This window comes from Corylus avellana, chromosome ca5 (assembly GCF_901000735.1).
Source record: "Corylus avellana chromosome ca5, CavTom2PMs-1.0".
NCBI lineage: Eukaryota > Viridiplantae > Streptophyta > Magnoliopsida > Fagales > Betulaceae > Corylus > Corylus avellana.
In genome coordinates, this window is record NC_081545.1 from 6,244,831 (window position 1) to 6,260,233 (window position 15,403).

Sequence of the window (15,403 nt, forward strand, 5' to 3'; positions counted from 1 at the left end):
ATTAGCGGCAACTTTTGTAGTCGCCGCTAATGACCCACTAATAGCGGCCACTTTTGGGTCGCCGCTAATTAATTTTAATTACTTTTTCTCGTGTCAATAGCGGCGACTTTTGTGTCGCCGCTATTGAGGGGTCATTAGCGGCAATTTTTGTAGTCGCCGCTAATGACCCATTAATAGCGGCCACTTTTGGGTCGCCGCTAATTATTTTTTAATTATTTTTTTAATTTTTTCTTATGTCAATAGCGGTAACTGTACAGTCGCCGCTAATGACCACTCATCAGCGGCAACTTTTGGGTCGCTGCTGTTTGGAGTATTATTAGCGGCGACCCACTTGGGTTGCCGCTAATGATGCTTAATAGCGGCGACTTATAGTCGCCGCTATTGTTGTTGCTGCTAAATAATTTTTTTTTTGGTTTTAAGCGTCCACTATTAGCGGCGACCTAAAAGTCGCCGCTATTAATGGGTCATTAGCGGCGACTAAAAAAAGTCGCCGCTAATGACCCCTCAATAGCGGCGACTTTGGGGTCGCCGCTATTTGTTTGGTCGCTAAAGACTATATTGCTTGTAGTGACAATTTATATAAGTGATTTTTAAAACCATCATTAGATCAAAATTTAATAAAGATTCATCTCATATTTAATAATGGTTTTAAAAGCCATCCTTTTTTAAAATAATCTTGAATTCTCATTAAAGCAAATCAGAGGAGACAGATCCAATGCGGTCCGCCTCAAGAATTTTGCAAATACAATAAGGAGAAACAGATCCCCATTCAATATCTAGACTTTCAGTCATCGCCAGGCTAGCTAAAGCATGAGCAGGCCAATTAATCTTACGTGGGATATAAACCAGCTCCCAGCCCTGCAGTCCCAATAAAGATAGCTTGATGTCGGCCACTACTTGACCTCTATTACTGTCATCTGTTTCTGTGGAATTCACCGCGTCCACCAGCACCTTGGCATCACTTTCCATTTTCAGGTTTTGACACCCCCACTCTTTGCATAGTTTAATGGCCATTAACGCAGCCAAAGCTTCTGCTAAGGTGGGATCCAAAAGACCCGGGTGGGGCAAACTTTTTGCGGCCACCAAGTTCCTCAGCCATTGGAACTATCACAAATTCAAACACGTAGATGATTCCTTTCACAGCCCACTCAAGATTGGAAACACTTTTCCTTCTCCACTAGGATGTTCTAGAGAGAAAACTTCTCATAGCATAACACATTAAATAGTTTATCAAATGGGTCTTTCAACACACCAATCAAAATGATCAAAATTTTTTGGGACTGATCCTCTCTTAAAAGCCATCTATGAGTATAAAAAAATTGGGTAAAAAAGTGTAGGAGTAAATGTAGCATTAATATTTGCCAACATTTAAAATTATTTCACTTAAACTTTTTGAAATATTTTGTTTAATATATATATATATATTTTTTAATTCTTAGACCCAATGCTTAATACATAGCTATAGCTGAAGAGAAATTTTACACATTTCTAACATGACCGTGAAAGTTATTACTAATTTTTTTTTTTCTTTTTAATTAAAATTGGGGTTAAATATTTTGACCTTTATTATTTAACAATTATTTTTTTTTTCTCACTTAGGTTTCAGTTTGTATCATAAATAATACTTCGGTTATAATTAAAAATAAAGATAGCACATTGGTTCATAAATTTGATGAAAATTTATGTCAATGCCTTTCAAAAATTGACACATATCCCTGTATCTCATTAAAAATTATAATTTTAGGGATTTTTTTTTTTTTTTTTTTTTTTAGCTGCAACTCAAATAAGTAATATCTGGAGTTGGTGTATTTATTTAGATTTCGGTCACATATTGTCAATGTTCACGTGGCCAGTGTCCAGGACAAATGATGCGATGTTCCACACTTGTTACTTTTCACGTACACATTATTGGACAGAAAAAAACATTGGTGTTATGGAAAAGATAAAAGACAAGAATAAGCCACGTACATGCTTCTTGCTTGATATAATTCCTTACTTCATTGTTTTTGTTTCTCATTCCTATTTGACAGTTGTGTTAAATAAAATAAAATTCAAGATGTTCCTCGGTCTCTCTGAACTAGAGGAGAAGGAGCATTGCACATTTGGTTTGTGCGTATCTGATCAACGAATCCTGTGAAAAGGAATGTGTAGCATGGTCATGGCGGATGAACTAGCCAATATGTGGGGGAAGATTTCCCTCTCGGAGGAGGAAACTACAAGAGTGGACTTTCATGAGGAAGCCTTTGAGGGACTTGTTCAAAAGGTTCAATCGTGTTTAGTTGGAAAACTCCTATCGGATCATGTAGTAAGCAAGGAAATGATTTGATAGAAACTGATACGGGGATGGAAACCAAAGGGGCCACTGGCTTTTAAGGTTTTGGGTGAAAACCTTTTTCTCCTGAAGTTTGAGAAGAGTGAAGACAAAAAACGTGTGTTGGAAGGTAGGCCATAGATTTTTTAGGGAACTCTGTTCTCGTTAGAAGACTTCAATGGTAGCACTCATCCAACCGACATGGACTTTTCACGGGTAGCGTTCTGGGTACGAATGTATAAGCTACCACTCCTATGTGTGGGGAAAGAAATGGGTCAGAGACTTGGGGCCTCCGTAGGAGAGGTGGAAGACGTGGATGTGAGTGACGATGGGGAAGGCTGGGGTGAATACCTCAGGGTGAAGATTAAAATCAGTACCTCGAAGCCTCTTGCTAGGGGACGTATGTTGCGGATGAAGGAGATTTAGATTCCCTTTCAATATGAGAAAGTACTGAAATACTGTTTCCGGTGTGGATTGATTTGTCATGGGAAGGAGGGGTGTGAACGAAAAAAGGTAAGGAGGAAACAAGGGGAAAACTCCATTTTCAAGTGTGGTCCGTGGCTACGTTCAACCTCCCCTAGACGGGAGATGGAGAGGGAACGAGGAAGAAGGGGAAGGGAGAACTATCCACAGGAGGAGTGGGGTAGGAAGGAAGCTAGACGACATTGGCAGGGTTCCCTGTGGGAGGTGTTCAACGGTGATGGTGATCGGAGTAACTCCGGTGATACGTTCCTGCATGGAGATCAACCACGTAAGAATTATCCAAATTTTGCACAGAATTTTCCTCAATCACAGGATTCTATCAAGATGGGAAAGGAAAGCTGGGAATGTGGCGGTTTTTTCGCTGGAGTACAGGCTGGGAGCGCTGGGGGAGAGGGGAAAGGGAAATATGTTTTGGGAAAGAATATTGATGGGGATCATGGGGTATCACCTCAACGGCTGGGGGGAATTAAAGGGGCAAAAATCATTCCTAATATGGAGAATTCTTTCCTTAATAACAATACTTTCCTCTCTGTAGCGGGTGACGTTACTTTTGGGAGTCAAAAAAACATGACAACTGTGGGGAGTACACGCACAAAGAATGGAGCTCAAAAGGTACCACGTGGATAGATTAGAACTGGGATGCAGGTGGATGGGGGTCAAACGATGGGCCCAATTGGCCCAAAAGTAGCTGACCTCGCAGCCCTCCTGGCCCAACACATAGCGAAGAAATGGCAGCGGGATACTCTAGCAGAGCAGGTGACATCTGAAAGATTGGATACAGCTAGTACTAGCTTGAGTGAATCGGACGGGAAATGGAAGAAAGGGAGAGGAGAAGATAGTTTTTCCAAACCTGGTTCTGATATGGTGGCGGTGGCTGATGACCAGCCCCACCGCTCATTATGAGTATCCTAAGTTGGAACAGCCGGTGGCTTGAGAACTCGCGGGCAGTTCGGGACCTTTGCCGTATGGTGAAGGAGAAGCGACCTAAATTGGTTTTCTTGATGGAAACCAAGTTACCAACACAGCGTATGGAGTGAATTAAAATACAAGCTGGATTTGGTAGTATTTTTGTGGTGGATAACGTCAGGCGCAATGGTGGATTAGCGCTTATGTGGAATACGGATATAGAAGTGGAAATTCAAAATATAGCAAACGACATATTAATGCTATAGTAAAATTGGAAGTGAATGGGGTTGAGTGGAAGTTTACCGGGTTCTATGGTCATCCTGAGGTGGGAAAGAGGCAAGAGGCGTGGAGTCTTCTCCGTCATCTTTCTTCTTTTTCTCCGGAGGCTTGGATATGTATTGGCAACTTTAATGAAATCTCCGAGGATGCTGAAAAATCCGGTGTGATCCCCAAGCCCAGATGGCAAATGGAAGCTTTTAGAGAAACACTAAACTTCTGTCAGCTGTATGATCTGGGATTTTCTGGTGCGAGATATACTTGGTGCAACATGCAACAGGGAGAGAACTTGGTGATGGAAAGATTAGATAGAGCGACAGCTAGTAATGGCTGGCGGGATGTATTCCTTGTAAGGAATGTGGAGATTCTAGCCAATCGTAGTTCAGACCATGCACCTTTGTTGATAACGTTCTGCAAATCTATTTGGAGACAATGGAGAAAAAGAAGAAATTATGTTTTGAAGCTGAATGGAACCTGGACAAGGAGTGCCGAAAAATTATTACCAAGGTGTGGAAAGCCAAGCCATCAGGAACAATGATGTGGAAAGTAGTTCGGCAAAAACTGGTGGAAAGTAAGGTGGAATTGGAGAAATGGGCAGTTGCTAATAAATCACCCATTGAGGGGCTCATTGACTCCAAAACGCATGAACTCCAACACCTATAGCAGGAAGAGAGTGGTTTGGATTTAGCGAAAATGGGCCAACTCCAAAGGGAAGTAAATGAATTAATTGAACAGAATGATACACATCTTAGGCAGCGAGCAAATGTGGTGCGGTTGAACTCTGGGGACAGGAACTCTAAGTATTTTCATGCATGCATCAACCAACGTAGGCGAGCAAACAAAATTCATTCTGTTCATGATGAGGAGGGTTTATTACATTCCTCCCCAGAAGGAGTTGAGCAGGCATTTATCTTGTATTTCTAGAAGATTTTTCTGACCTCTAGGCCGAGTGGTATTGAGGAATGCCTGAATATTCTTCCAAGGCGAGTTACCTCGGAAATGAACGATAGATTAATTAGTGAGTTCACCGAAGAAGAAGTGACTACAGCTCTCCAACAAATTGCACCATTTAAGTCCCTGGGCCCAGATGGATTTCCAATGTCATTTTATCAAAACAATTGGGAGGCGGTGGGGAATGAGGTATATAAGGCTGCTCTCAATTTTTTTAGGACTGGAATTTTGGATGCAGAAATTAATCATACATACATTGCTTTGATCCCTAAAGTCAATATCCCTACTAGGGTGTCTGAGTATCGACCTATTAGCCTTTGTAATGTACTTTATAAAATTTTGTTTAAAGTACTGGCAAATAGGTTGAAACCCATATTGCACATGATCATCTCTAGCAATCAGAGCGCTTTTATATCTGGGAGACTTATCTCAGATAATATATTGATTGCATATGAAACCCTACATCCCATGCAGTCTCGGATGTGGGGAAATGATGGTTTTATGGCCGTCAAGCTTGATATGAGCAAGGCCTATGACCATGTGGAATGAGATTTTCTAAAAGCAGTGATGGAACGTATTGGCTTCGCTTCTAGATGGGTTGATTTAATTATGGCTTGTATTACCACTGTCACATACTCAATTATTGTTAATGGGCAGCCGGTGGGGGCGTATCAGGTCATCCAGAGGAATAAGACAAGGGGACCCCCTTTCCCCTTATCTTTTCCTCCTTTGTGCTGAAGTTTTAAGTTCACAATTACAGCAAGTGGAGAGAACAGGTCTCTTACGGGGTGATCCCACTTCTCCGAAGGGGCCAAGGTTGACTCTCCTATTTTTTTCTGATGATTGTTTACTTTTTTTAAAGGCTAATTTGTTTGAATGGGGCAGATTATGTCTAGGTTGCTTGAAATGTATGAAAAGGCATCAGGGCAAAGGCTTAATAAAGAAAAGACGTCGGTTTTCTTTAGCAAAAATTCTAGTCAAAGCTCTCGTGATGAAATGTTGCAATTGATAGGTGTTCCGGCAGCTAAACGCTATGATCAATATCTGGGGGTGCTTGCTCTTGTGAGCAAGTCTCAGATTTGGGAGTTTCAGCACATCACTGAGAGGGTTTGAAAACGGCTAAATGACTAGAAAAATAAATTCTTATCTCAGGCAGGAAAGGAGATCCTGTTGAAAGCCATGATTTAGGCTATCCTAACCTATTGTATGAGCATCTTTTTACTCCCAAAAGAGTTGTGTCGGGAAATAAATTCTATTATGCAGAAATTTTGGTGGAGACACAAGGAGAATGATCGAAAAATACACTGGATGAGTTGGGAAAAGATGAGCTTTGCAAAATCAAGTGGTGGAATGCGCTTTAGGGACCACCATTCTTATAATAAGGCACTTTTAGCTAAACAGTGCTTGAGATTGGTGCAACAGCCGGAAAGTCTATTAGGGAGAATTTTTCAAGCAAAATATTTCCCCACGTCAGGTTTTTTGGAGGCAAAAATTGGCACTAGACCATCTTTTGCATGGCGGAGCTTATATGTAGCATGTGAGCTTCTTCATGACGGTGTGTTATGGCGAGTGGGCGATGGTAAATTGATCACGATATGGGGAGATAAATGGATTCCTAGGCCAACTACTTATGAAGCGCAATCCCCTCCATGTACTTAGTTCCCATGTGAAAAACGTCGTGCCGACTCCAAAAACTTGTTTATCACAATTTATGCAGAATTAATTCTATGAAGTAATAAACAATTCAATCACCCAAAATATATAAAGCAATAAAGAGGCAAACACAGATATTTTGGTTACGAAGAGGAAACCTTTTAGAAACCGATCTAAAAGTAAAACCTCTCCGGGGCAGCCAAACCCAGGAAATCACTATCAAAAGATTATTCAGAGATTACAGACACTAGGAACACTTACAACCCTTTGCAAGACCTTGGCTCTGTAAGATCGACAAGCCTACAACTCATCTCCTTGCTCACAATCTCCTTCAACGTGATTCTCTTTTACTGGACCCTTTTGATAGACTTCTCAATTATAGATTTATCAAAGGAATAACTAAAACTCTAAGAGATTCAATTTAACGCTCACCACATATGATCTCTCTTAGTACAGCCTCCGACGAACTCCCTGGGGGCAAAAATTCATGCTTCTCTCTTCTATAATGATGTATATATATCGGTACATCAAACCCTAGACCTAGGCCCACTAAAAACACATTTTTGGGCATAACAGGTACGGGGTGTCTGGACAGGTTAATTGGCTGTCCGGACATGGCCTTGCGAAACAAAAATGAAGTTTCTGGAAATGCGATCCGGACCCGGGGAAGGCTTGTCCGGACAGGGCATGCAATGGGTGAAACAACATTTTGGAAATGCTGTCCAGCCTTGATCAACAGCTCCGATCGATGGACATTTGTGGTTCAATTGAGCTGAAATTTTGCAAGGACATTCATAATACATGAATCTACATTATGAATGGTAGATGTTAGATTCTGAGCATTCTATATCAGTGTTTGAGCCCATGAACAGTAGCCTTTGCATTTTGGAACTGAATTAAGCCAACACAAGAACTAACACCACGAGCAGCCAAGGTGTGTGACCTCATCAACCCAAGTATGGGTGAATGGAACAACTCATTGATCAAAAATGTGTTCCAGGAGGAAGAAGCTGTGATTATATGCAATATTCCCGTTAGTAAATATGGGCAACTCGATAAGTTGATTTGGAGAGCATCTGCCACAGGTGTCTTCACAATTCGAAGTGCCTACCACATGGAGAACGAAAGGCAGAACGGAAATATGGGGAAGGATCTACAAGATCGGGGTTTACTCCTTTGTGGAAAGAATTGTGGGGTCTAGACATCCCAAATGCAGCGAAGGTATTTTTATGAAGGGCATGTCAAAACATCTTACATACTAAGGTTAATCTTCGAAAGAGGGGTATTTTCACGGATGATAGTTGTATTTTCTTCTGCAACAGAGCTGTCGTAACAGTGTTACATGCTTTATGGGAATGCCCGGCTGCAGTTGATGTCTGGAGTGCATGTGACCGTAGCATCCAGAAGAGCCATGGAGTTTTCAACTCGTTCTTGGAGGTAGTGGTTACTCTAATGGATCGATGCAAACGGCATGACCTACAAAAAGTAGTCTTAGTTGCTAAGAAGATATGGGCATGCAGGAATGTCGTGGTGCATGGGGGTGCATTCAACTCTCTGAACAGGCTTGTCAGAGAGGTGGAAGTACTCATGCAGGGTATCAAGACAATTACTGATGAGAGGGTGAATGGGAGTGCCCAGAGCTCGGTGAATGGGCCGGTGAAGTGGGAACGTCCTCCTTTTGGGCGTCTTAAGGTGAATTAGGATGTAGCCATAGATAAAAACCTCCAATGTATGGGAGTTGGGATTATCATCCTGGATCATTGTGGCCATGTCTGTGCTGCTAAGTGCAAACGGATTGATGGTATCCAAGAGCCAACAGTGGGGGAAGCAATGGCAGCATTGGCGGCAGTGGAATTTAGCAAGGAGAGAGATGTTCAGGATATCATTCTTGAAGGAGATTCCATGCTGGTGGTTCAAACATTGAAAGCCACCAAACATAGTTCGAGACCTTTTGAGTATATTATAGATGATACATGGACGCTTCTTGGAACGCGGAGGAGTTGGATGGTGTGACATGTTTGTAGATTGGCCAATCAAGTTGTGCACGGGTTGGCAAGGGTGGGACTCCAGTGTGCCGATGAGCGTATATGGGTGTATGAGACCCCAATTTACTACAAGCATTTCGGTGCAGTTGGGGAGACTAAAAGAGGAAGTGTTTGATGAAGGGGAGGCGTGTTGTGCCAAATACCCACCTAAATTAATAGGCAAATACTTAGTACGTTTTAACTCGCAAGTGACAAGATCAAATGATAGTATAGAAGGCAAATACGAGATCATTCCCACAAGAATTGGTAAATTATGCTTAGAAGTAATTTCCTATTTAATTAACAGATAAAACTCAATTGTCACGATTGAATTAAAATAAAGAAATAAAATAAAAGATAAACTAAGACTAAAAAGGATTAGGGTTTTGATATCCACCACTAATCCGACTAATTAAGATAACAATATGCTAATGCGTCAATCATACCGGCATATTTAATGTTTACCAACCTAAGGACATGGGTGTATACGCCTTAAACTATAGATTTTCATAAGCAACGAATTAGGCATGAGTGTATACTCTAATTCTTTTATTTCTTAAAGGATTTAGCATCGGTATATACTAAGTTGTTCTTTAAGAAAACATAATTCAATGAAAATCGACAAACACATGAGGCGTAGGGCATGGGTGTATACTCCCGGTTCCCTATGTTGATTACTCTTAAGAACCTGTGAGGAGATTCTTTTGTCACTCTATTAAGCCCATGACTCGATCATCCAAATTGACTTAAATAACTAACCCAGATCACATGCATATGCTAGCCACACACATTCATATGAGGAATTCAATTAAACAGGAAATAATCAAGTTAAATACACCAAAATATAATTATAGCAAATGCGCCAATATTGCAATCCTAAAAAGACATGATTAGGGCTTCAATCTAGCCCCAATTAAAATATAATCTACATAACAAAATAAAAGATGGAAGAGAAGAAAAACCCAAACTCCTCTTGATCTAGCCTTCAGTTTCTTTTCAGAGCTTGTGTCTTTTTCTTCACACCTTTTCCTAGAGACTAAGAGGTCTATGTATAGGCCTAAAGAAATCCTAGAACCACTAATAAACCTAGAAAATTTGTAGGGTTAGTCCTAGTACAATTAGGACTATGAAAACCTATTTTGGGAAGGAAAAGGAGTCTTGCCGCATGTTTGAATATTCTCCAGCGCCCGAGTGCGCTCGATCCTAGTCCATGTGTGCTCGATCGCATACCTGCGATCGATTGTATGCCTTCTGCGCTTGATTGCAGTTGCAATTGATGCTTCTTCTTGTGCGAGCGAGTGCAAGCCTGTGCGCGCTCTTTGGTTTGGACGCTAGAGCGCTTGTGCGCTCGAGCACAAGTCTAGTGTGATCGATCCCATTGTTAGGAGCTTGGTCCAAAACCTCTAGCTTTTCCCAATTTTGTCTCTTATGATCGAACTTTCCAGAAGTGCTTCATTTTCTTTTAAAAACCTATAAAACAAAGAAAATACAAAAATGAAATAAAATTGCACAAACTAACAAAACTAAGGAATTAACAAATATAAATTAAGGACCTAAAATACATATATTTTAGCACTTATCACACCCCCAAATTACATATTGCTAGTCCCTTAGCAAAATGACACCAAAAACAAAATGAAAAACAGAAATCAAAAGATAAATTCTTTTTTCTTGAGATGTACGATTGCATTTAGCGTATGCAACAAGCCTTTTAAACCCTTAGGCATTCCTTAAAGGACGAGTGAAGTCCCGTGAGGGTTTTCTAGGAATATTACCCACAAACATTATGCACAAGTCATGTTATCCAAAAATTGAATTATCACTCAACATCTTGATCTTCATTCATTAGCAAGCTTAAAAAGGTAAATTCCATCTTCTCAATTAATTGGAATTTTAAAGTTTAATCACTTACAAAAGACAGGCTAAGTCATCACAAATTTGAAACAGTGTAAAATGAACTAACGCATAAATATGAAGCTTCCAATTATATCCAATGTGCAATGTCTTAACATCTTAAAGTTCACTGAAATTCCCATCAGAATGAACAACAATGGCATATTTTTCTTTTCTTCTTTCTTTTCTTTTTTTCTTTTATTTATTTCTTTATCAGGCTCTGTTATGTTTAGTTCTCTTAAGCTTTCTAATTGACCCATGTAACGAGTATTAAGTCAATGACTCCCAAACTAGATGGTTTTAGGGCATTAGGTGTAGAGACATCCCTAAAGACTTACTAACTCTAGTTAAAAAGGCAACGAAACTAAACTAGCCATAAATTTATCCAAATCAAAATTCTCACTTTTTGACATGAACACTCAATGTTTAATGAGGCAAGAGGTTCAGTTACTTAGTGAAAAGTTTATCAATGATTTTTTTTTTTTTTTTTTCATTTGTAATATGCCAAAGTGTCCATCCAATAAGTCTCCCAACTTACTCAAGACATTAAAGCATACACATTAGGTTCACATGTTATACCACACAAATTATGTGCTAATGTGCTTGTGTAAATCATATCAAACATGTGAATTCTCAATTGCCCAAAGTAAGTAACCAAACTTAAAAACTCAATTATCAGATCACGTGTTCAAAAGTTTAAGCTCACCAAAGAAATCAAATCACAATTTTTAAGATCAACTAAAATTTTAAGACAAACATGAACATGCATTTTTCTTTTCAAAATTTTCAAAAAAAAAAAATTCAAAATTTTTTAGACAAAGTGTATGTGTGTTCCCCATTCCCCCAAGCTTGAATTATACATTGTCCTCAATGTGTTAAAAAAAATGAAAAGATCATACCCGGGAGATGAGAAAATTGGTTGGACAAAGGTATGGCTTGTAGCATACCCCCAAACTTGAATGTAGGAACACTTGTCATGGAATAGGGTGCCTCCCAAGAGCACTAAGTTTACCGTCTTCAGCGAGATTGTTGATAGTAGCTTCAGTACTACTATTCTTGTGAGAATGCTAGTTGGGATAGGTATGGCTCATAGCATACCCCAAAACTTGCAAGAACACTTGTCCCTAGAATAAAGAAATGAAACTCCAACTAAATACCAGTCAAGTGCAACACATTGTTGTATAAAAATAATCAAAGAATTTGAATTGGACAACAATAATAAAAAATAAATAAAACTTGGAAAGAGATCATGTACCCTAGCCTGATGGAGGATTCAAGTGCATAGAGCAGGCATCGTATGGAATGATGACTAAATTCTGAGATTGACAACCTTGTAGGAGAAAAAAACCAATCAAATTTGGAAATTACAATAGCTTCAGTACTGCTGGATGAAGGTGCGCTCGATCGCAGGGGACATGCGGTCGATCACAATGGTACGCTTGATTCCTCTGGTTGGGTGCTCTATCGCACTACTGCAAACTAGAAATACAACAGCTTAGTACTATTGTCTGGCAATTGTGCGGTCGATCGCTGAGGACTTGTGCTCGATCGTATTGCTGCATGATAGCTCAAAGTTGCGGACAGAAAATAGAGAAAAATTAAAACCACAAAATAAAATAAAAATAATAAAAACTAACAGAATTTAAAAACAGAAATAGAAAACAAAAAGCAAAATAAAAATAAAAGAAAAGAAAAAACAAAAACAAAAACAAAAAAATTAAATTAAATTAAATTAAAAAATAAAAAATAAAAAATAAAAACAAAATTGAAATCAGCAGCTTCAGTACTGTTGTTTGATTGTGCGCTCGATTGCAATGCACTTGCGCTTGATCGCACAGCTACGCTCGATTTCCTTGGAATGGGCACTCGAGCGTACTGTCGCAAAACATAAGCATATATGGCTCACAGGCAGCAGCGCGTTCGATCGCACTACCGCAAATTAAATTAGATTTGCAAACAGAAATAGAAATGAAAACCAAAACATAAAAATTAAACAAAAATAAACAGAAACAGAAACATAAAACAAACAAAATTTAAAACTAAACAAAAACAGAGAAAAAAAAATTAAAAGAAACTAAATTAAACTAAAGGAAAAAATTTCTAGGCATAATTTAACACAATCCCCAGCAACGGCGCCAAAACTTGTTATGCCAAATACCCACCTAAATTAACAGGCAAATACTTGGAACATTTTAACTCGCAAATGCACAAGATGAAATGGTAGTATAGCAGACAAATACGAGATTATTCCCACGAGTATTGGTAAATTATGCTTAGAAGTAATTTCCTATTTAATTAACAGATAAAACTCAATTGTCACGATTGAATTAAAATAAAGAAACAAAATAAAAGATAAACCAAGACTAAAAAGGATTAGGGTTTTGATATTCACCATTAATCAGACTAATTAAGATAATAATATGTTAATGCGTCAATCATACCGGTATATTTAATTTTTGACAACCTAAGGGCATGGGTGTATATCCTTAAGCTATAGATTTTCCTAAGCAACGAATTAGGCATGTGTGTATATTCTAATTCTTTTCTTTCTTAAAGGATTTAGCATGGGTGTATACTAAATTGTTCTTTAAGAAAGCATAATTCAAGGAAAATCGACAAACACATGAGGCCTAGGGCATGGGTGTATACCCCAAGTTTCTCATGTTGATTACCCCAAGAACCCGTAAGGAGATTCTTTTGTCACTCTATTAAGCCCAAGACTCGATCATCCAAATTGATTTAAATAACTAATCTATACCACCAGTATATACTGGCTACACACATTCATATGATGAAATTAATTAAACAAGAAATAATCAAGTTAAATACCCCAAAATATATTTGTAGCAAATGCGCTAATATTGGAATCCTAAAAAGACATGATTAAGGCTTCAATCTATCCCCAATTAAAATATAAACTATATAACAAAATAAAAGGTGGAAGAGAAGAAAAATCCAAACTCCTCATGATCTAGCCTTCAGTTCCTTTCCAGAGCTTGTGCCTTTTTCTCCACACCTTTTCGTAGAGTTTAAGAGGTCTATTTATTGGCCTAAAGAAATCCGATAACCACTACTAAACCTAGAAAATTCGTAGGGTTAGTCCTAGCTAGTAGAATTAGGACTACAAAAACCTATTTTGGGAAGGAAAAGGAGTCTTGCCGCATGTCTGAATATTCTCCAGGGCTCGAGTGTGCTCGAACCTAGCCCATGTGCGCTCGATCATACACCTGCGATTGATTGTATGCCTTCTACACTCGGTCGCAGTTGTGATTGATGCTTCTTCTTGTGCGCGCAAGAGCAAGCCTGCGCTCGCTCTTTGGTTTAGACGCTCGAGCGCTGATGTGATCGAGCACAGGTCTAGTGCGATCAATCGCACTGTCAAGAGCTTGGTCCAGAACCTCTAGCTTTTCCAAATTTTGTCTCTTATGCTCGAACTTTTCAGAAGTACTTCATTTTCTTCCAAAAACCTATAAAACAAAAAAAATACAAAAAAGAAATAAAATTGTACAAACTAACAAAATTAAGGAATTAACAAATATAAATTAAGGGGCTAAAATACATATATTTTAGCACTTATCAAGGAGGAAGAGCTGGTGGAAGCCATGAGGAAATCGATTGAAAATAAAAAGTGGTGTTTGCCTAATGCTTTGAGACCATGAAGAAATTGTGAGCCTAACTCATCTTATAAAATCAGTTCAATAAGTGAGGGTTGCCCATTCCTTATAAACATGCTCAAGATCTTGTCCACAGGCAATGTGAAACTATTTCTCAACACCCTCCCTCACGTGTAGGCAGATATTTTCTTGGTCATTGTCACGGGGTAAGTAGTATGAAGAAATTCGTGGGTCTAACTCATCTTATAAAACCGGTTCAATAAGAGAGGGTTGCTCATTCCTTATAAACATGCCCAAGATCTTGTCCATAGGCAATTTGTGACTATTTCTCAACACCCTCCCTTACGTACAGGCCAGTATTTTTCTTGGTCATTGTCACGGGGTAAGTAGTTTGAGCCCCTATTCATCTTGTGGTAGGCTTTGACACCATGAAAAGATAAAACAGAAGTGAGAATTTTTATTAAGTGAATAATACAATGATACATATCAATATTTGTACAGTGTAGAGTCTTAGAAAAAAACGTGCTAATATACATTTTTGGATTTTCTCAATTACATTCATATCAGAGTTGATCTTCTTTCCTTCTTTGATCTGTTGACAAAATAGAGAATATTTTCCTTTTCTTGATTTGGTCTTCTTTCCTTTCCTGTGTGTAACCATTGTGCAACCACATATTGATTGCACACAATCTGTGATTGACACATCTTTAGTAACCTCTTCATGTGTTGGAGACAATTTGTCATCTTTAATAGCTGTCACCCTCCTTTCCTTTCCTGCATGTGCAGCAGCTGTGCATTTCATAATTGCATGGGTTATAGTGGGCTGATGCGTTGGCACATATGCCATGTCTGCTATGTCCTCTTGATTACATACCTTAACAGACACCAGCTGCCCAGGATTGTTTCTCACCATTCATTGCAAAATTGGTAGCTCCATCAACACAGACTCACACGTCCAATCTCTTTTGGCAAGATTAGCCTGGTGTCATTGGTGGGTACTGTGGAATCTCTGTTACAATGGGCTTAGAGCAAGCAAGGCCATAAAACAGTCACCCATGAAAGAAACTCAGTTTGTAATGCTTGTCAAAGTGGTAAAAATTGTTCGAATTCTTACTCAAAAGTCAAAAATCATCTTGTTGCTGGAGATGCTTTCAGAGGGTAAAAACTTTCACGCATCTTTCTTTGTTTTGGTTAAGAGAGAGGGTGTATAATACAGCATGGTGAGGTTTGTTTTCCCTTCTAATATTATTTTGCTTTTATTTATATTTTTTGTAATTATTAATTATAGCAAA